At 40.6% G+C, this 23,215-nt stretch overlaps 1 pseudogene; it reads right to left on the reverse strand.

Annotated features, from left to right (window-relative positions):
* Nucleotides 1-11,052: 11,052 nt before the first annotated feature.
* On the reverse strand, nucleotides 11,053-13,546 carry LOC132226749 (large ribosomal subunit protein eL36-like; annotated as a pseudogene).
* Nucleotides 13,547-23,215: the final 9,669 nt, after the last annotated feature.

Raw genomic sequence — 23,215 nt, forward strand, 5'->3', positions numbered from 1 at the left:
GCCTTTTTCTTGGAGTGAATTCTAGGGCGTGGCCCATAGCTTGATGACCAAATGTGGGCTGGATTCCAGCCCCCCACTGACCTCTCAGCTGGGTACCGGGAATTCATACGTGCAGCAAGATAATACAAATGATTTATTTTACCTAATTTTAGGATTTGTTGAGCTAACCGATGTCAGCTGATCTTGGAATGATAAAAAGCTAAAGGAGAGCCCAAACCTTCTCCCTCCTCTCAGGTAAAGAGTGTGGGCTAAGCAGTCAGCAGCAGTAGCAGCTTAATTCCGCCGATTGCTGTCAAGTTTGGAAAGACACTCATCTTCTCTGAGCTTTTAAATTTTGCAATGTTCTTGCAGGCACAATACATTTATATTGTGATACAAAAAATATAAATAAAAAGCTAAACTTGGCACATTTTAGGAGATGAGGCTCCAGAGAAGAGTAGTTCTAAAGGGGGAAAAATCATTTTGTTTGTCCACTGTTTGGAAGGAAAATCTCAGGGTTAATAGCAGATTATGGATTTCCAATCAGAACAGCATCATATTGAATGAAAAATGGTACTAGCTGTGCTCATAATGTAATACTGTTGGTTTTCTTCGTAACATTTCAACAGTCTTCTTGTCTGATGAGTCTCATTAAAGACAAAGATCTCTGAAGCAGCTGTGACTTTGACTAGTTCAATGCATAAGATATATTGAATGTACAATATGTAAAATTTGTATGAATACATCAAGTCATATTTGAAAACAGTTCCCTCGTGACCCAGCACTGGACAACTACATAGGAAGAGTATGAGCCTCTTAAAAATATCTTCCTGACGTGCTTTATGTGACGTACTCATTTCTTTGTGGTAGAAGTTTAAAATCTTGGCAAGGACAGCACTCTAACCCAGGCCACGATGCTGTCTCCAGAAGTCACCCATACACTGTCCCTACTACATCAGAGGATGTAGGAGGCTTTCTGGGTGTTCTCTGTAACCCCAGTGCTAGCATAGATCAGTTATTATGTGTTCTATTTACTACTGTAGAAGACACAGGTTCTCAGCTTAGAAAATGGGCAGAAGGCATAAATTGGTGTATTTCTAAAGTGAGACAAAATGAGGATCCGTGAGTTTGGTGCCCCTAGACAGACTGTGCACTCCTCAGATGCAAGGCCTTTTACCTGAATCCAAGTGGTAGGTGTTCAATTAGTGTTTGCTGAAGGACGACCCTGGACAGGGAGAGCATGACAACTCACGTACACTCCAAAGATTTTTCCTGGCCCATGTAGAAGATACTTACATTTTTCATAAATTAAGTTTAAAAAATTTTTGTCACTACTATTCATTTTTCTGTGTGTGTTTTTTTTTAAATGGGTCTTAAATGACTTAAGCTATAAATCTGAATCCTTCTTATTGAAATAGTCGTTAACTCTGAGTTGCTCACTGCATTCACTGCACCTCTTTGGAGTTCACCAGTGAATCAGTAAGCAGGCCTGCCTAATAATACTAAAAGAATGACTATGGCAGTAAAATCTCTAGAGGAGGAACTAGGTCCCTCTGTAATGTTTATTAAGCTCTCAGGACATCTAGGTATTTAATATTGGAGGATCATCAAGAAACACATTTTTCCATATCTCTGTGAGCAGCAATTCACCTCTCTGACACCCAGGTATATGCCTAATTCAGTGGCTCTAGGTCCTTTGACCCACAAAGGCATTATTATTTGTATACTAAGTCTTGGCAAACTGCTCTCCACAAAAGCAGCAAGCTCAAAGAGCCCCTGGAACCCAGTGCCTCAATTCCTGGATATCTTTATTCAGTTTTTTCCATCTCCTTTTTACTTTTCATCTCATCTTTGTTTCCACTTTTCGATCTCAGTAGGTGAGCAGTTAGCAGCATTCTGAAATAAGTAGAAAATCTTTCAGGTTCCCTGATTCTCTGTGGGTGGCACAGAGGGCTATGTTGCTGGATGCAAGCCACACTTATTGGAGCCTTAGACATGGCCTTGATCATCCATAGGCATATGTGATGGATAGCTACGCCACCAGTCCGCTCAGTCATCCATCTCTGTAGGAAAACGACAGTGATAGCTGGGGAGAGTGCAGCTGACATCAGCAAAAATGACCACAAGAGTCAGATGAAAAGGCAGCAGAGGAAGGGAATTGGTTTTTAATCTGCTCGCTGAGGCCTTTTGTGAATAAGGGCAATTCTAGTCACTTTGGTCCAGATACTTTGCAAATCTTTCAATGCAAAGAAAATGGCATCTCTCTAGGGGTAGGCAGCCATAAAAGTTTAGCATGGCTGGTAGGTCAAGAATATTGATTATCTAACTTTCCTCACATTCTGAAAGATGGAAACTTAAACTGAGGCAAACTAAATCCACACCGTCCATCGGGTGATTGGGTCTATTTTATAGATTGGAACATTATTATTGAAAATGTTTCCACTGCACCTACAACAAAGTCAATGAAAGTAACACAGTTCTTACGGTCTGGAATATACAACCTTGGTATAATTTTGCTTTGAACATAAAATTAAAGTACAAATGTGGGTAATAGTTCCAGGTAATTTATATGATTTATAAAAGAGTACCTTTGTAGAAAAATGGGTTATCTCAAAAGTGTAATTCTATGAGTGTAATTTTATATGAGAGCAATAGTAATAAGCAAATATAGCCTTGTAGTGCCACTTATGTCATTTATTAATGGCAGAAGTAGTATCAACATTATGAATTTCTTATATGATTGTAGTGGTTTAATACTGCACCCCAAAATAGACATTTGTCTGGAATTTTAGAATATGGCCTTATTTAGAATAAGTGTCTTTGCAGATGTAATTAATGTAAATATTCAAATAATCTCATTTGAGATGAGATTATCCTGGATGGCTTTAAATACACTATCTATATCTCTACTTATATAAATGAATATTGATCGCATAATTAAAAATTATCATGGTCTAGGTATGCTCCTAATGACAGAGAATCAAAATACATAATGGCTGTTCTTCTTCTCATCATGCAGATATCTTTTCAAATATCATCTACTCAGAAGTCTTTCCTAGCTACCCTGTCTAACACAGTTTCTCCTCCTGTCCTACCATCACTCTACGCCAGCAGAGGACTCTGGTGCTCATCTCCAGACCAGGATCCCTCACATTCTTCCAGAACTTACTCCTCTAATCCCATGACATCATTAGGTAACTCCTTGCATGTGGTGCTCTGTCAGTCACTGGACAAAGCAAAAAGCAGGGGTGTGAACCCTGACCACAGGAGTCTGCAACATGGAAAGATCAATGGTGCCTCACTGAGATTTATTTAGAATAAGCAATAAATACATTAACTAAATACTTACCTTTTATGTGAAAGGGAAAATGAGTGGGAGAAACAAGATCCCAAAAATCAGGAAAGACCCTCTGACACCTGAAGAGTGTCCAGGAGCAAATGTGAACTTTTATACGCCTGCAGTTCTGCCTCAGGGGTCAATTCTTACTCTGCTGTTGGCCCATCAGTCCAATAAAAAGAAACCATTATGAGAAGCCCTACAGTATTGTATGCAAGCCCTGAATCTCTTTTTCTCCTTGAAGCTTTAGAAAATGGCAATGCAACCAATTATCATAGTGCTTTATTGTTTATAACACATTTTCACATTTCTCATATCACTAGATTAAAAAAAAAACACCCTAAGAGGTGTGCTTGGTGAGTTTCATGGTGAGTGAGAAAGGTGAAGTTCAGAGGGATAAGGAACTGGCTCAAGGTTGAACAGCCGGTAAATATCAGATTTGGGACTCGATCACCCATTCTTCATTCTTCAGATTGTATCCTCTAATACTGATATCTCACTTCATGTAATATGTATTTTATTACAGTTTACAGATGTGTTTATAAGTACAGATGTGTGCATATTTACAACATTATAAAATACATTGTTATACTTATATATGAGTACACATTCATAATGTACTACGATACACTTGACACATTTAATATTGACACATTTAATACCATATGACCATTTCTTAAGTTGGCAGTTTTTAAAGGTCCAAAAATGCAAAGGGAGTGATGGGGAAAGAAATCACTGAATAATGTCTCATCCGCCGATTCTTTGAGAAACTGCTGGGCATTCAGTCATTTGAGTGGGAGCATCCCATCTTGAAAGGCTTACCACCCGGGACACTGGAGTTGACCTTCAGACCACTGAATCTGGCTAACTCTCCCCAGAGTTTGCAGCCTCTGGCTGAGTTGTGAAATAGTCTAGAACTTTCAGGCAGGCGTATCCACCGTTTGGCTAGGACTAGGTAGTAGAATGCCCCAAAGGGCCTGCAGTTGACTTTTTAGATCAAGTGGCATTTTGGACAACAGTAGTCCTTTAATTCGTCTAAAGCAGTGGTTTTGCAACAGAGGATAATTTTGCCCTCTTCCTAGGGGTTATTTGGGAATATCTTCTGACATTTTTGGTTGTTACAACTGGAAGAGTGATGCTACTGGCAACCAGTGGGTAGAGGCCAGGGGTACTGCTAAACAAAGCACAGGACAGTCCCCACAACAAAGAATTATCCAGCCCAGGAGGTCACTGTGCTGAGGTTGAGAAACCCTGATCTAAAGTACTTACGGCATGTTGAGGTGTTGAAGTCCATCAATTTCCTCCCCACACCAGCCAGACCTCACCCTGACTCCATTTAGCCAACTAGAAGCTCCAGTTTGCTTAAACTCCAAATTAATCCCGGACTTAATTAAATTAAATACATACCCCAGTGTTGAAACCACAAATAAAAGAAAAGGAAGATTGCCATAAAAGTCAAGATAGTGGTTACAGTAAGAAAGGTGAATGCAGATGACTTCTAGGGTGCCCCACAATGTTCTATGTCTTGCCTTGAATGGTGATTACTCTGAGATTGACTTTGTAGTAATTTATTAAGGTTGTTTTATAGTTAGGGCACTTTTCTTTATATGTGTTATATTTCAAAATGCTAAAATATTTTAAAACAACTCACCTTGCCCAGCTGCTGTGGTTCATTTGGTGGAGCATTGTCCCATGCACCAGGAGGTTGCTAGTTTGATTCCTGTCTGGGGTTGCAGACTCAAGCCCTAGTAGTGGGCATGCATGAAGCAGCTGATTGATGTTTCTATCTCTGTATCCCTTTCCCTTCCTCTCTCTGAAATCAAATTAAAATATATACTTTTAAAAAATACCTTAGTGATTTCCCTCTATTTTGTAATAATTAGACTAAAGAGATATTACTGATATGAGTGACCCTGCTAAATTCATATTGAATGACACAGAATTGAACAATTGTTGGTCTAGTCTCTAAATTAGAAATCCCATTAGCACCTTAAGTTCTTTTTATTCTTGGTCCTCAAAGCTTTTTGGTCACTAACCTCTAAATGTACACAGAGGGGTGTACACACATACAACCTGAATATTGAATAATTAATGGACATTGAGAAATAACTGGAAAAGGAGCCAAATTTCCAATGGCTACTGACCAGTACATTTCATCCAAAAGCTTGGTGATTCCCAACCAGAAGAAGCAAGAGCATGCCCCATTGGGAAGAATACAGCAAAATCACCTAGAGATCATTGGTATTTTTCTAAATTTTAAAAATTTAATTACTTATTAGCTATATAAAGAGAACATATGCATATAGTTCTTTAAAATCATAGAATACTAGATGACATAATGAAAAATACTCCTGCCATATTTTTCACCATGCCCAGGACATCATCCCAGAGGCCACCACTGTTAACCCTTTCAGGTGTTAATATTTACTCTCATATTTCCAGGTAACAGGCTCGTGACCTAAATTCTTTATTTATCACACATTATCTTCTTAACTTCCTGTAGTGGTAGATGAAGAGTTTTCTGACTTCTCTGTCTTTCTCTTAGATTTGTAACATTTTTTATTAAAAAACTAGAGGCCCAGTGCATGAAATTCATGCACTTGGGGGCAGGGGGAAGTCCCTCAGCCCAGCCTGCACCCTCTTGCAGTCTGGAAGCCCTCGGGGGATGTCTGACTGATGGCTTAGGGCCATGGGGAGAGGACATCCTTAGCACTGCCACGGAGGTGGGAGAGCCCCCCCCCCCAACCCTGTGCTCACCAGTTGTGAGCCTGGCTTCTGGCTGAGCGGCGCACTCCCTGGGGAAGCACACTGACCACCAGGGGGCAGCTCCTGTGTTGAGCGAGATCGGGCTGAAACCAGCTCTCCAACATCCCCTGAGGGGTCCCGAATTACAAGAGGGCACAGGCCAGGCCGAGGGACCCCACTGGTGCAGGATTGAGGCTGGGGAGGGACACGGGAGGTTGTAGGTAAAAGCCTTTATCTACAGGCTTTCAACCCACCCAGCCAGGAAGGGACTGTGGGAGGGCTCCAGGGTGTGTCCAGCCCGTCTAACTCAGTCCTGATCGGCTGGACCGCAGCAGCAAGCTAACCTAACAGTTGGAGCATCTGCCCCCTGGTGGTCAGTACATGTTATAGTGACTGGTTGACCAGTCAACTGTCTGCCCCCTGGTGGTCAGTGCAGTGGTTGAGTGGCCTTAGCATATCATTAGCATACTGCACTTTGATTGGCTGAGCAGACCACCAGACACTTAGCATATTAGGCTTTTATTATATAGGATGTGAATACTGTTCATTCCTGAGCCAAGGAGCACACTTCAGTAATTTTTTTTTCTCTAGTTTAACTTTTGCTTTTCCTTGAGTAATAATTACATCATTTTTATCTGCTTAGTTTTCTATAAAAAGAGTACTCATTTATTTTGGTCAGGTGCTCCAACATATTTTTCTAATGTCTGTTAATATATTTTCAAAATAATCAAATAGATAATGCACCATTTCCATTTTCCCCTTGGAGACCTCATTCCCACAGCCTTGTATTCTCCTCTGGTTGCTTTTGAGAAAAATTCTGACGCCCTTCTTGGCATTTGATCCTGATTTATTTATTCACTTTGCTGGAGCACATGGTCTAGTATCTTACTAATACAATTATTTCCCACTAAAATTTGAAATCATTGTTCTTTAGTCTATTCGCTTCCTGTGTTGCTGTTGAGAAGTCTCATGAAGCATTATTGGTCATCTTTTTTTTCTATGATTCTCATTCTATCTATCTATCTATCTATCTATCTATCTATCTATCTATCTATCATCTCTAACATTTTAAATATCATTCTTTATCTCCAGGGTTCTAAAGTTCTATAGTAATGGGCCTAGGTTAAGTTTAGTGTGTGTGTGTGTGTGTGTGTGTGTGTGTGTGTGTGTGTGTGTGTGTGTGTTGAATTGGTGGACTCCTTCAATTTACAAATTCATGTCTAACCATTTGGGGAAATTTTTTTGTTTTTTATTTATTTGACAATTTCTCTTCTTCCATGTTTTTGTTTTTGCTTGTTCCAGACCTGCTATATGTGACTTGTTACTAATCTCTAATTTTCTGAACTATTTCTCATATTTTCCATATACCTGCCCTTTTTATACACCTTGATTGATCTTGCATTTATCTTCTAACTCTTCTAGTGCATTTATCATCTGCGTTATTTGAGTTCTTTCTTGTTATCTGGGAGTTTTATTTTGCGAAGGCAATGCTCTTTTCTGTAATGACGTTAGCTTAAATTTCTTTTTCTCCTTGCCTTGGTATGTGTTATACAGAGTTCCTTGTTTTGTTTATTTGTTATTATTTTCTATTTGTTCATTTTTTGACTTTTCATTGTGAAAGAATTACTCAGCAGCCATTCGTTCATAATTTATAGGCAGAAATACAGAGCTTATTGGAAGCTCTATGTGAATGAGTCTTGTCAACATCATCATATGGTGATCAGGTGGCTACCTGGCTTTGTCATGTATAGAATTCCCACCTTCTTTGTAGCATTTCAGCTATCCAGGAAAAAAATCTAGGAACAAGGGGTAGAGGGGGAAGAAGAGTGTCTCTTTTGGTGTGCTAGGCCTGAATACAGACCCTTTAGAAGCAGAATTGCAAATAGGATGAAGAGGCTAGAAATTCCACTAATTCTTCATTTTTTCTGGTCTTAGCTTCACTTCACTTAGCCCACCTCCGTACCCCAAGTCTGAAGTTTTTTCTGATTGATTTTTTCCAGTAACCAAGCTTTCTACGTTCCTCTTGGTTTGGAGGAAGGAGTACAGTGACTTTGTTTCAAAGGAAAGGGAATGAGATCGAGGGCAGCGACTCCTTTATCTACAGGCTTTCAACCCATCTGGCTTTGTTTCATCTAAAGCTCACCTCCACTTCCCTCAGGACTTGGTGTCCTTAGAGTTTGTTCTGCTGGGAAAGTTGTTTTGTTTCTTTTATATTCTTTAAATGGTAGATGGATATAGAGATATAGAGAGAGGTATAGAAATATAGAGATATCTTAACTATTACTCATGGATTTTTAGAATGCTTCTTCTGATCCCTGCATGCATTTTGGGTATTTTCCTATTTCTATCTTTCAAAAGTTTCTAGAAATCTCTTGTCCTCCACTGCCTTTCTTTCCTTGTGGCTTTATACTTTCTTAAAATATCATTACTGTCATGTTGGGTCTTTTCTACAAAGGAGAGAAAATAAGAGTAGTCAATCCATCATTTTCTCCCACTCATCCTTTCTTTATAATCTCTGTGAAATATTGAACAACTAGGCAACCATGTTCAATATGCAGATCTTGAATTTAAGGTTAAACCTCCCTGTTTCAAATTTCAGCTTTCTTCCTTAGTGAGTGTGTGATGTTCTGCATGTCACTCAAACATCCTGCCAAGTTCAGCAGAGATGCCTAGGAAAACATTGACTGAAAAGCATCCATCTAATTGGGTAATTAGAAGGTCATCGGTGACCTTCATTGGAGTAGTTCCCATAGAGTGACAAGGGCAGAAGCCAGGCTGCACTGGGATTTATCCATTAATTATGCTTCTGTCTTCTGTGCAAGGCTCCTCCAGCACAGTTTCTAGCAAAGCTGTGAGCTACCCACACCTTTGGTCTCTGCTTACTTTGCCAGCTGCTCTAGTGCGTCAAATGTGCTACCACGTGTATGCATGCTTTTCCTCCAAGGCTCATATAAGCCAGCTGTTGCAACAAGCTTCAAAATGCTCCCTGCAAACTGGCAGGAGTCTGGATGCCTTTGGAGCTCCAAAGGGACCAGGTACAAACAGTGTAGCAGGAAAATTGCTTTGGGAAGGCAATGTGGAAGAGAAGGTCTGAGGAAGGAGCAGCTCAGCACGGAAAAAAATGGCCTGCTGCCACTAATATACTTGGAGAAAAATATGACAGCCAGAGCAACGAGAAAGAAGCCACTGAGTCTTTTTTGGTGTGCGAGGTGACCAAACCTGAAGTAGTTTGCTCGGGCCTCCCGTCATCACTCCAGCCCAAATGAAGATGCTGATGGAGAAGATGTGTAGCCTATGGAAGGCAGAAATACAATGGGTCGCCTTGGTTACTTGCAACTCTTTGGCAGCAGAAGGTGATCTCATCCTAGACAGAAGTGTGTTCTGACCTTCAGAGAAAGAAATTCTATAAGGCACCGTTTCAGGAAGGCTTAGGTTGGACGTTTTATAGACAGTCCCAGAGCTCCTTTCCGGGGCCCTCAGTTCCAATCTGTTTTGTTACCTCAATTGCAATGTTTGTTTGGTGGTTTTACAGCACAACCCATTTTCATAAACTGTTGCCCAGCTGCACACACTGGTGGAAAACCAGCTGAAACAAAAATGCCATTATTTATTCTGTTCAGAAAAGAATTTAAAATTCTGGAGACTGGGGAATAGTAAAATAAGAAGCTAAAATAACATTTCTTAGCATAGAAGTTCAATGCGAATTTTGAGACCTATGTACTAGTACCTGAAGAATGCTTCTTATCGACCTTTTTTTTACTTATGGAGAAAAAGACTCATAGATAATGTGATCTTGTTGAAGTTTATTCTAACTGACTTTCAAAAATACTTCTTAATATTGCTTATATAATTCTCCTAGAATGTGCTCATTTTAATCATCAGTCAGCATTTTATTATATTATAATCCTTAATTGATTGACGTTTAATCACAGTCTTTGTATTTTACTGTCCCTTGTCTCATAAGAGGCAATTTTCTCTTTACTGTAGTTTAACAGCTGATGAAAAAGATTTAAGGAAACCTATAAACTTAAGATTGGTTAATGGTCCCTTATAAAAGAATATTATACTTCGAGGATCCATTGCACAGATGTGGTGCTCAATTGTAGAAATGTGCATGGGGTTTATTAAATTACAGCACAAATCTTCAGTCTTCTGAGTTATTGTCCATGTTGGTATTGTTAGGCAAATGGGGAGACACATTATTGCTTCCAGTTGTTCCCATTACTGTGGTGTGATGCAGGCGGCGACAGCTGGCACAGCGCTGCAGGCAGTGAGGAGCTGCAGCAGCTGCCGGGACAGACAGCCCGGGAAGGTCCAGCTGCGCTGAGTCAGGGCTGGGCAGCTCCTCCAAGGTGTCCGGGACGCGGAAAGTAAATAAACAAACCACTCTGGCTGCCAGAGACAGCGGGGGAAAGAGACAGAGAGTAGCTCATATAGAAAATGGCCTTTCTGGACTATTTCTGGATTTATGACTTCTTGGGTACCCTGAGCACTTCTGCAACTTTGTTTCTTTATGCCTCTCATTTGTAAGGGTCTCATTGTATTGTCCAAAGCCTGGTTCTGTTTAAAACGGCCTTTCCAGATGACTTCTGTCTAGGCTACTCTTCCGTTTGAATGTGAAATGTTTAGCTAATTTTAGGGGGGGAAAATGAGCTAATATTATTGTTATCTGATAACTACGCCTTTATCCAATATTTGTTAACCAAATGCTTGCCATATCCCAGAACCAGTGTCCTATATTTTCAGGATACAAAAATGTGACAGACCCCCTTCCCTCAAGGAATTGTTTAGTAGAGGGAGATGTCCATGCAAATAAATTAATGCAGCAAAATGTCATCGCTGCGAGAGATGCTTATATAGGATATGATAGATGGGACCCAAAATGAAATTCAAACCTACATAGGCTGGAGCAAAGGGCCAGAACATTCATATATTCTATCAACATGTATTTGTTTGTTTGTGAACAGGCTTTATTACAGAGGGGACAGGGCTCAGTCCTTCTTGGCTGCTGCCTTCCTCACGGCTGCAAGGACTTTGCTCAGGACCTCTCTCTTCCTCTTAGAATGGGTGTGTGTCCCCATCCTTTTCTTGATGAATTTTAGGACCTTCTCATCCTTGGAGACCATGAGCAGCAACGTGGGCGCTGCTGACAGGAAGTAAAGCCACATACCTCCAGGATCATGTCCCATAGGAACTTGGTGAGACGCCCGCGGTGGCTGTGCCTCAGCGTCCTCATGTTCTTGGTCACCTTGTGGGCCTTGATGAGGCTCCCGGTCATGGGGTAGCGCAGAGCCAGGCCTGCTGCTCCTCAATGGCTGCCGCAGTGGAAGTAGGTCAACAATTAAGTATCTACTGTGTGCTAGACACTGGAGGTACAAAAATGGTACAAAATGAATGAAACGGGATGCGTATCTTTCTATTTTCTGCATCCTTCCTCCAGGATTGTCTTTGTTCCCACCATCCTATGATTTATTCTGATGAAGGTCCCTCAAGACTTCCCCTTGCCCACGCAAATGGCAGAGGCAACTGATAAAACTGAGCAATCCTTCCTTCTTGGAGCACTTTCTTTTCTAGAATGCTCTCACCTGATGGGCAGTATTTCTCAGTTTCCTCTGAAACCTCTTTAGCCTCTGCTTCACTTCTAAATGATTGAATAATAGACCACAGTACTTACTGACATTTAAAATAATCAGTTCCTTTCTTTGTTTATTTGTTAATATTTCCTTCCTTTCCCCCTGTATTCTTCCTGTTTAGAATATTGTGTGGCACATTACTGCTGAAAAAATATTGTTTCAATATATGGGGGATGGGGGAGGAGGAGAGGAAGGAGAGCTCACTGTTGAGAAGTCAGTTACATGGATAATTATAATACAACTAGAGGTCCCTCGGCCTGGCCTGTGGGTATCAGAACTAAACTGGCTCTCTGACACCCCCCGAGGGGTCCCAGATTGCAAGAGGATGCAGGCCAGGCTGAGGGACCTAGTATGCATATAAGATCTTTGGTTAATCTCTTTCTGCCCTCCCCCCTCCACCGCTTCCCTCTAAGATTCATCAGTCTGTTCCATGTTTCCATGCCTGTGCATTGAGCATCTGCCCCCTGGTGGTCATTGCACATCATAGCTACTGGTTGAACAGTGAATGGTCAGTGATCACTTAGGCTTTTATATCCTATTTAATAAAGAGGGAATATGCTAATTGACTGTCCCACCCTCAAAGATGGCAGCACCCACAGCCAATAAGGAGGATATATGCTAATTGACTGCCACGCCCTCAGAGATGGCAGCACCTACATCCACAAGATGGCAATGCCCAGTCCCCTCAGCCCCGCTGGGGCAGCAGACGTGCGGCCTTGCCGAGTGCCTGCCTCCAGAGTCCCCCAGTCCCTTCAGCCCCCCAGCAGCCCAAGGCCAGCCTGAGGCACAGGCAAGCCTCAGATGGCAGCTGCCCAGCCCCCCAGGGCTGCCCGAGGCTCAGGTAACCAGGGCCAGGCAAGGCTTACACTGCCGGCAGTAGCAGCAGCAGAGGTGTGATGGGGTATCGCTTTCCCCTGATCGCCGGGTTGCTTCCCACCCCTGAGGGCTCCTGGACTGTGAGAGGGGGCAGGCCGGGCTGAGGAACCCCCCTTCAGTGCATGAATTTTCATGCACTGGGCCTCTAGTATATAGATAATTGCAGTAAATTGCAGATACTCAAGAGAAAAGTTTCCCGAGCTGAGGCTGGAAATAAATGGCTAAATAAAGGCTTAAGTGTGGAGCTTGAATTTGCAATCCAAGGGAGCATGAGGGAAGCATGAGCAGGCAGAGCCCAGGAGGGAGAGTTCTTATATTATTCTGGAATACATTTCTAGTGGTCTCCATTGACATTATAAGACATAGGGGCAATCATGATGAGCGTATCTCATGAGCCACCTTGAGCTGTTGTGTATATCTCCAAAGCCAATATGTATTCAGATGGGTGCAAGTCATATGTGATAGCTTTCATTTTTTCCTTCTCCTCCCCCAGTCAGTCAGTCATTGCTCTTTCTGCAGAAGAGGAAATGATGGCAAAGACTTGGGCATCCACGCTCCTTTCTTTTGCCCAGCAAACATTTCACCTCTTAACTGCCATCTGTCTTTGTGGTTTAGGAGTGAGGAACTGAAATGAAAGAGGTAGGAACAACTTGGCTGGTTCAGTCATTTTGTTGAAAGATCAATCAGTTCCCTATGAGAAATTTTCTGGGATGGGAACCAAAGTAGCTGACATCCAAAAGCAGCGTCTCCACTACTGGCTCTAACGGTGATGTTCCATTAGCTGTCAGCAGTAATCACACTTACATCCTCTTTCCAAGCCTCCAGCTATGAGGGGACGCTATTACACTCTCCCTGTCTAGTCGCAAAGCACTCGACGACAAAAGCACAAACAGACCAGGCTGAGTGGTGCTGTGAGCATGTCCCTGGCACCAGGGCCTCTCCAGCAGGTGTACACTAACTCACCTGTGCCATACATGGCACAAGCCGACGAGACCAATTGGACACCCCTGTAAAACATCTACCTCCACCCAGATCTGAACTGGGACCCACACCTTTGGACAGCAAGCCACTGCTGAACCTGGAAGGATCTCTCAATTAGCTAATGGCAGAGGCGTCTGCTACCTCTGCCTCTGTTTAGGCAGCCAGCCAGGATTCTGAAGGAAGGCTAACTTGCTTTAGCCTTTTCAAGGAATGTGGTGGTTTGAAAAAACACACCTATATGTACATGCACACAAGGTTCTGATGCTTTTTGCTTTTCCCCTTTAAATATACCAGTGACCTAGCAAAGTATTCATTCATAATGGACCCCCTTAAGGAAGCATGGAAAAGCTCAGGACATATTGGGTTAACTAATTTTCCCCAGCTTTTGATTTATGAAATGTATCTCCACTCCTCATTTTCATATGAGAGTGGCTATGGCTTTGCACTGAGCCTGGAGCATTAACTCCTTATTAAAAAGAACTTCCAGGTACCCCTGGGCTCAAAGAGGGCCTCAGGTCAGGGTAATTAAAACATAGCCTGGAATAATATGGCCATATGATATGTAGCCCTATAATGAGAGATTATCAATCCATTTTAATTACAGAAAAAGGTGCGCACTTCCAAAATTATAGATTGTCTTAGGCCCCACGTTTTATTGAATAGACGCCTATCAAAGGGGTTAATTTTCATCTGGAAAACTCCTATTCATTCTTCAATACCCTTTTCTGTTTGTGAAGAAACAGCCCTCATTTGTGAACTCTTGCCAAGACAGAGCTTATCACTTTTTCATTTTCACTCCTATTAAACTTTGCTTATAGATTCCTTTGCAATTTTTACCAAACATGTAGAAATAGTCCCCCTCGTCCTTTAAATGTGCTCACTCCCGTGTGTTTTGAAAGAAGCAGCATCCCTGGTCCTTCTCTGATTTTATCATCTTTGAGTGAAACATAAATAGAGAATAATTTCTTTATGTAGAACAGTCCAAGGGTGATGATTACTGGGGGTACAAAAGGGAATGTTGGGGACTATGAAGAAATGGAGAAAACCGGACTCAACAAAAAGTAGCATCAGCAAATTATTGCTATGAAGAAATGTGGATGACATGTGACCAAATAGTTCAATTCTTTAAGAGAAGCCAAAAATACAGGTGTGGGTTTTTTGTTTTTGTTTTTTGGTGGTTTTTTTTGTTTTTGTTTTTTTTTAGGCTAAACCACAAATTATTAAATGTCAGCTCAATGTGGTTTTTTGTTTGTGTGTTTGTTTTATTTTGTAATACGCTGTCTACTGAATGCAAACCATCTGCTAACATAACGTGGTTCATAGGCTGCCAATTTTTAGGCCCTAATTTTTATTGTTTTATCTCCACTCTTGCTCAGTCTCTTCATCACCAGCATCATGTGTTGGCACCATGGAGCAGAGAGGAGGAAGGAGGAAGGATGGTTAGGAGGGAGACTTCACCCCGATGCTCAAGCCTGCCCAGCCATTGTAAGTCATAGGATCACCTTGCTCTTCCACACCTCTCTGACCTTTGCACATACTGTTTCTTCTGCCTGGAAAATCTTCCCAACTTGGAACTCTTATTCATGAGAGAAGGTCCAAATGTCCCGGAAAGTTAGTTCTTTATTTCTTCTCTGTATTCTTTTTGTACTTTAAGATCTACATTTCAACACTTGAACTGCTGATATTATTCACTTATATCAATATTCTCAAGTATCAGTAAACATTCTAATAACCTGGAGGGCTTTTTAAAGCAGCCCTGTCAGGTGTGGCTCAGTTGGTTGAACATCATCCCAGGCACCAGAAGGCTACTGGTTTGATTCTCAGTCAGGGCACATGCCCAGGTTGCAGTTTTGATCCCTGGTAGGGAGCATGCAAGAGGCAGCTAATCAATGTTTCATTCTCACATAGCTGTCTTTTTCTCTCTCTCCCTTCCTCTCTTCTTTCTATAAAAATATTTTTTAAAAATTTAAAAACCCACAAAGAATAGACTGCTGGGCTTCACCTTCAGAGTTTCTAATTCAGTTGTTCTGGGATGGGACCCAAGAATTTGCATTTCTAACAAGTGGCCAGATGTTGCTGGTCTCAGAACTACACTTAGAGAACTACGAAGCTTATACTTGGGGCTATGTATAGCTTATCTGTGGATCTCCAGAGCTGACACAGTCAATAATACTTTTATTAATGGTATTAATGACAGTCATTTTGGCTTCCTTATCAAGCCAATCTAACAAACAGCTGCCTAATGTTAATGGGAAAATAGTGGCTGATCCACAATAGTGGCTGATCCATTCACCCCCTTGCATATAACTCTCATATGCTTGGAAACTAAGGAGTTTGAAAAGCTCTTTGAGATCATATTGTTAAATATGAACATTTTATAAATAAAAACACTGAGGCTGTTTATCTTAGCTCAGCTCTTTTATTTTCATTCCAATTTCCAAGGTCAGATTCCTTGTATCAGATAAAACTTTGTGGGGTTTTTTCTCTAAAACACTGCTGAGACGTAATAAATAGGGAAAATTTCCTGTTGGGATATGTGGAGTGGATTAAAATGATGAACACTGTACAGCAAAATAAGCTTTGACACTCGTTGCATCAGCTATATATTTATATTTTTTTCCAGTCACTAAGTTCACATGCTCATGAACCATTCCAGATCTGGATCACAGAGGGTGAAAAATATAGCTAATTAGTTCTGCTTATGCTACTTACATTTATCTTGTAATAGTAAAACATTCTTCTTGCAAACCTGAGGATGACACAAATGATACTTGCAAGCCCTGGTAATGGATCACATGGCCTGAAACTCTAAAATTAAATATACAGCATATTTTAATATAGATTCCTTGCCCCCAATTTTTTAAAATGAAGCAACAACTCTTAGCATGTTAGAGTTCAGTCTCTCTCTACAAATGTTAAAGTTCCTCTATATTCAGCTTGTCATGTACTATGGACCTTCATTCCTACCCTGACTCTCACCACTATCCTAGAAGATTTCAACTTCATGCCGATAATTCAACAAATCTGAGTGGTATTTATTGAGTATCTACTGTATGCTATACACTATTTTATGTGGTATAGATCTAGTAGCCAAATAAGATAGTTTTAATGCTTTGCCTTTGAGTAGCTCTGGTCTAGTGTGGACTGGTCCAGTGTGATAAGCACTGTGAAGAAAACAAAGCAGGGAAAGGCAAAGATGGTCATGAAGGGGCGAGGGCCATTTTACACAGAGGGTCAAAGAAGGGACAATTGAGCTTGATCAGTATGAGATGAAGAAGATGGGTGTAGACCTGGGCAGAGAGAACAGCAAGTGCAATGACTCTGAGGTGGGGCTGTCATTTGCAAGAAATGGCAAGAAGACCAGTGTGGGTGAAGAGGAAGAAGGGAGGAGGCGATTGGTATGGCTGTGGAAGGGCTGTGCAGCATTGGCCGTGAGGTAAAATGAAGTAGACCAGAGTCCTGATGGAAATGGCAATCCTTTCTAGGTAAAGCAGGAAAGTGACATAAACTAATTTGTTTTTTTATAAAGTTCACTCTGGCTGTAGCTGTTGAGAATTGACTGTATGAGATAATGATGGTCAAGAGTAGGAGGGAGGTTAGTCATGAGGCTGCTGTGGTGACTCTGAGGAGAGAAGGTGGTGCTTTGAACTAAGTGCCTGGGTGGAAGACGTGAGTAACAGCCCAGTTGTTGATATTTTTTGGAGCCATGCAGCTGTGCTCAATAGTTTGAGTAGGAGCAGAGAAGCCAGAGGACTGGATTAACCTAAGGGTGAATGGCGGTTGGTTTCAGGACAGAAGGAAATGGAATAAGAATGTTGTGGGTGCCAAGGAAAAGAAGTTTAAATGAAAGGCCAGTGTTTCAGGATGGGAACCAAACAAGAGCTGTCAAATCAATTGAACTGGGCTGATCAATTGAGAACAATGTGGGATTAAAATACATAATTGATGAAGATGAATGGAAAACATAATAACAGTAAAGGATAATAGATGATAGCCAGAGAGTAGAACATTACAGTTTGGTTTTAGAGGTCCAGATGAGTTGCTGGTTCTCTGTTTCTTGTAAGTGTCCATTCTCACACTGTACAGTAGTTTATGTAGAAAGAATGACCAACCAGAGCACTATCAATTTAGGTTTTATACTTTCTGACTTGTCCTTCACTCCTCACTTTTCGGATTTAAACTCCTGACCTGATTTTTATAGTCCTTCAACTTATCATCCATTTATACCTCTATCTAAGCACCTTTGTTTAGTGGCTGATTAATTTCCTTCTAGTCTAGAAACCTAAGTCTACTTATTAACCACTGATTTCTTCATTTCTCTATAATGCTATAATTCTCTGAATAACCTTGAGGATAACCCCTCTTTCTCTCTGGTTTGATCTGATCCCTAGTACCTCTCATTCTTAGTAACTCAGGTTGTGAGACTTATCTCAGTTTCTCTGATATGCGGGCACCACAGGGTATAGTGTAGAGCCACAGCAGTGAATTGTACATGTGGATTGGAGGTGAAAGCCTCCAATAAGGCAGGAAATTAGGGAGATAGTAGAATGGAGCAGTAGAATCATCCCCTTTATCATTTTCAGGGGATGATAAACCATTTCGGGTTTGTACTACAAACTACAGTGGACTCTCCATACTGCCTCTCAACCCTAGTCTTTCACTGAACCATCCCCAGGTCTCGGATTAATCCCCAGGTGGCACCTGCTCATTACAGACCCAAAGTAGCATCTTAAAGGCTTTGGCAACTGAATTGATATTGAAACCATCACCCCCAGAAGTTGAGACTGAAATTGCAATCTGAAAATAACTGGACTGATTTCCTTCTAGAGGAACAAACAAATAGAAAAAGTCAATATTATCTCAAGGATTTTAACAAGATCTAGAATCTAAACAACAGACTGTTAAAAATGTCTAGGATACAATAGAAATTTAATTACAAAGAACTTGGAAAATGTGACTAACTCAAAAGGGAATCAATGAGTGCCGATTGAGATGGCCCAGATGTTAGAATGGTCAGATAAAGCATCTCTTCTACGAACATTCCACAAGGTAAGAGGAAACACTCATTAAATGAATGGAAAGATAAAAGTTCTCAGAAGAAAAATAGAAACCATAAATTAAAAATTTAGAAATGGAAGTTGTAATAACTGAAATAAATTTGCATTGTTTTTTTAAAAATCCTCTCCCTTTGCCTTTCACTATGCAACCCCTTTTTACATTTCAATCCTAATCTGATCAATCTTTTTCTGTCTTTCTCACTGTCTTCTCTTCTACTCTCCCTTACTAATGTCCTTGGTTTTCTTCTTTCGTTTTCACCACATATTTTCACACATAAGCTTATGTGCAACTTATCTACTCTATAATTTGTTTCTCTTTACCTATCACTCATTCGTTATACTACTGCTTTTATTTTTTTGGCTTTATTAATTACATTTACTGGGGTGACATTGGTTAATATGATCATATAGGTTTCAGTTGTGGGTTTCTATGTTACAAGATCTGTATATTGCACTGTGTGCCCACCACCAAAAACCTTCTCCCATCATCATAAATTAGGGTCCCTTTTATCCCCAACCACCTACTACTGCTTTAGGCTTTTGTTTTCAATACTCCACAAAAACTGCTCCAATTTTGGTAATCAGTAAAACTTTATTACTGCCCTAACCGGTTCGGCTCAGTGGATAGAGTGTCGGCCTGAGGACTAAAGGGTTCTGGGTTCGTTTTCAGTCAAGGGCATGTATCTTGGTTGCGGGCACTCCACAGTTGTGGGTGTGCAGAAGGCAGCTAATTGATGTTTCTCTCTCATCGATGTTTCTAACTCTCTATTCCTCTTCCTTCCTCTCTGTAAAAAAAAAAAATCAATAAAACATATTTTTAAAAATTTTTTAAAAACCTCTTTATTACTAAAGCTACTGAACAATTTTAATCCATGTTATTGATAGTTTTAAAATAGGCAGCGTGGGTGCTTAATATATTTATTATCTAAATAAATGAATGACTACTCCCTTAGCACCCACATGAACGACTTTCTTTTTAATTTCTTTAATTTTTTCTATGTGGATTCTTCTTCCTTTTTCCACTTTTTAATTTCTGGGGTTTACCAGAATGTTATCCTCAGCTCACTAGTCTTCCCTCTCCGCACATGCTCCTGGAGATCACCTATTGTTTTAACATTTTGTGTAGAGGCTAATGCTATTGACACCCAAATTATTTATCTGTAGCCTCCAAAGCTCCAATTGGGTGGTTCCCCTTAAAAGGCTCACAGACCCAAACCTGATTCTTCTCTTTCATTTTAGAATAGTTGGTGGCACTGTCATCCTTCTGGTACCCAAGGTAGAAACTTGAGAGAATCACTCCACTCTCACAAACATGTTCTGGTTTTACTTCCTAAGTATTTCTTGAGTCCATGCCTTTTGCTCTATAACCACTCTTTTTGCTTAATTGTCTTAATGCAGTTTTTTTTTTACCTAAAGTTGCAATATACTCCTAATGAGTGTTTGAGCTTCCATTCTTCCTCCCCACAGTTTCAAACAGCTGTGGCAAAGGGTTCTTAACAACAGGGTGTCCCCAAAAATGTGTACACACACTTTGAATAATTATAAAGGCAGTGTTTATTAAAATATACTTTGTTTTCAAAATTGAGCTATCAGCTGTTAAAGTGTGTATACATTTGGGGGGACACCCTGTATAATCATCACTCATTTTTTAAAAACCCACAAGAAGCTTTTACTTTGTGTAGTAATTCCCAAAGCTGTTTTACCTCCCACCTGGCAGCCTCTCTTCATTCCTTTCTTGCCATTCTCTGCCTCACCCTTTAAATTCTAGCAATAGTCACCTGCTCATAGTTATCAAAATAACCCAGCTTTTTATGATTTCATAAACACTTGTTTTGCTGAATATGTAGTCTGTTTTATTAAAACTCTAATAACAATGTTTGTTGAGTACTTACCATGTGTGTGAGGTTGTACCATTATTGCATTTAATCCTTAGAACTACCTGAACGCAGGTTTTGTAGAACTGTTATCATCATTTTAGAGGTTAGAAAACCAAGGAACAAGAAAATAGTTGGCCAAGGATATAAATACAGGGATTATAACGATAGAAACGGCATACTACCATGCTTAACTATGCCTGAAGTGCTTCTATCCAACTTTCTACACGTAGTTCAAACATCACCTCCAAGAAGACTTCCTTGAATAATGAACACCATCACCCTTCTAACCTTGGCTAGAGGCCTCTCTGCTGGTTTCTCAGAGCACTCAACACATCTCTGATAATAGGGACCATCTTGCATGGCAATGATCTGTTAATGTGTCTTTAGCTCCCACTAGATGTAACTCCTCAGTGTCAGAGATTATGTTTATCTTTGTTTGTATTCATAGCGCCTTGCAAAGTCTTTCATATAGTGGTCACTCAATAAGTAGTTGCTCAGCTAAATGTAAACAGCTTTTTAGCCCACACAGTTCTGTTTAAACATTTACTGGAAATTTCTGTTTAAATATCCTCAGTACTTAAGGACAACTTAGATCAAATAGAATTCATACATTCTCCTTACTATTGTCCAAGATTGCTCTTAATGCTGTGATTCTTTTCTTGATTAATGCACCAATATCTATTCAGTTAACCAAATCAGAAACCTGCGAATCATCCAAGATTTGTCTCTTTTTTATGCTAAATAATTAACCAATCAGCCCAGCTGGCATGGCTAAGTGGTTGAGCATTGTTCTATGAACCGGGAGGTCACAGTTCTATTCCTGGTCAGGGCACATTCCGGGGTTGCAGGTTCAATCCCCAATCAGTGATTCTCTCTCGTCATTAATGTTTCTGTCCTCTCTCTCTCCCTCTTCCTCTCTGAAATATATATTAACCAATCACCAGCTGCTCTCAGATGTATCCTCTATACATTTCTAAAATCCTTCCCCTTTCCCATGATCCCACTGCTGCTTGTGCTTTCCTCTATTCCAGCAATTATTATAAAATATTGTGATTAATTGTGTGCATATCATAATCTTCCTCTTTGCCACTGGCCTGCAAACTTCTTGAGAATAAGAATAATCTTTTTTTGTGTACCCCTAAATCCTGACTCCTCTTGAGTGGTGACTTGAGGCATAGATCAAAAGATCCATCTCACCCCCTAGTTGCTATTAGCTTATACTCTGCAGGAACCTGAAGAGGAAATTTCTTTCACTAGGGCTTATGCCTATGAGAGCCATTAGGGCTGTTCAGAAGTATCACAGTTCTCCTCTCCTTCCACGTATAATTCAGGAATGCACTTCCCTATTCATTTTGAAGTTAGGTTGGCATGACTTTCTTTAGCCAATGAAATAGAAGTGATTGGAAGGCCTCTGCACAGAAGCTGTAAGAGATAGTGCACAATTCACCACACCCCCTTCTCCTCACTGCAGTGATCAGGGAAGTATATAAGAATGAAGCCTTTGTCAAATGAAATGTGAATAGGAAATAAATGTTTGTTATATTAAGCCACCAAAGTATTAGGATTATTTGTAACTGCCACATAGCTTAGCCTCTCCCATCAGTGTGAAACCTTGGGTCCTCGCATTTTCTCTTCTGGAGGGGTGGTGCTCAGGGAAAATCATGCCGTGTGCCCCTTTCTTGTCTCACAGATGTCTTTATCCAGATGTTTTTATTCAGGTGAAAATTGGCATCAAGGGAAACCTTAAAATGGAACTCGGTCCCAACTTAGCCATATCCAACCGAAGAATTATGTATGGAACGAAAAGGGTAATCGTATTTGCTTTGAAGAATAATTATAAGCTAATTGTGTGGAAGAAGAAAGTAACTGCTTCTGGTCATATGTCTTCTTTTCTCTCTCCTGCGTGTGCAGCACACACAGGCCGATCCAGTCAGGGGTAATATCCATCCTGGAGCACTGCTAGAGAGACCCAAGGATTAATGCCACAAATATTTGATGGGGAATACTTAATTAGGACACTAAATGAAAGCCTGTCCCCAAAATAGCTCAACATGGGAATGGAGTAACATTATGGCCACTCTTATTAAGCATTTAGAGATTGCAGCGTGCCACTAATTTTAAATAGTCTAAGCTCTGTCGGTATGAATAGTTTTGATCACCAGTTCCTCCTTGCTAGATAGCAGTAGATAGTTGAGTCTGAGTCACCCTTCATTTACCACGTTGTCCGCCCTTCCTCTGTGCGGAACTGAGTGTCCGGCTAATCCTGGAATCTAAGGTGATGCTGAGAATCATTGTGAACTCACTCCTTACGTTACTGAGTTTTCTTCTCATGCACACATTTCCCCCCCTGTAGCTTCTCATCCATGTCATACTTCCTTTCCCTTTTATTATTGTTTTCTGTCATCTGAACACTTTCCACTTCTGTTCTTTGGCCCACTGTTTTCTTGCTTTCCTTTTTCATTTATGCAAGATGGAGCTGTTTTTCTCCTCTAAGAAAACTGTCATTGATCAAAAAAACACACTCAAAGAACTTGATTTTTGTGGCTGAGTTCAAATGTCCTCTTTCCCTCAGGAAACAAACCAAACTCTATGATCTTTTCTGATTAAGAATCATAGAACACACCCAGGCCTAGTGCCACCTCCTCCATTAAGCCTTCCCTGATTTCTTTCAGACAAAGGTACTCTTGTGTTAAGTAGCACTTTGTTCTGTTCTCTAGGGTAACACTGCAC

Source organism: Myotis daubentonii, chromosome 2 (assembly GCF_963259705.1).
Source record: "Myotis daubentonii chromosome 2, mMyoDau2.1, whole genome shotgun sequence".
Lineage (NCBI taxonomy): Eukaryota > Metazoa > Chordata > Mammalia > Chiroptera > Vespertilionidae > Myotis > Myotis daubentonii.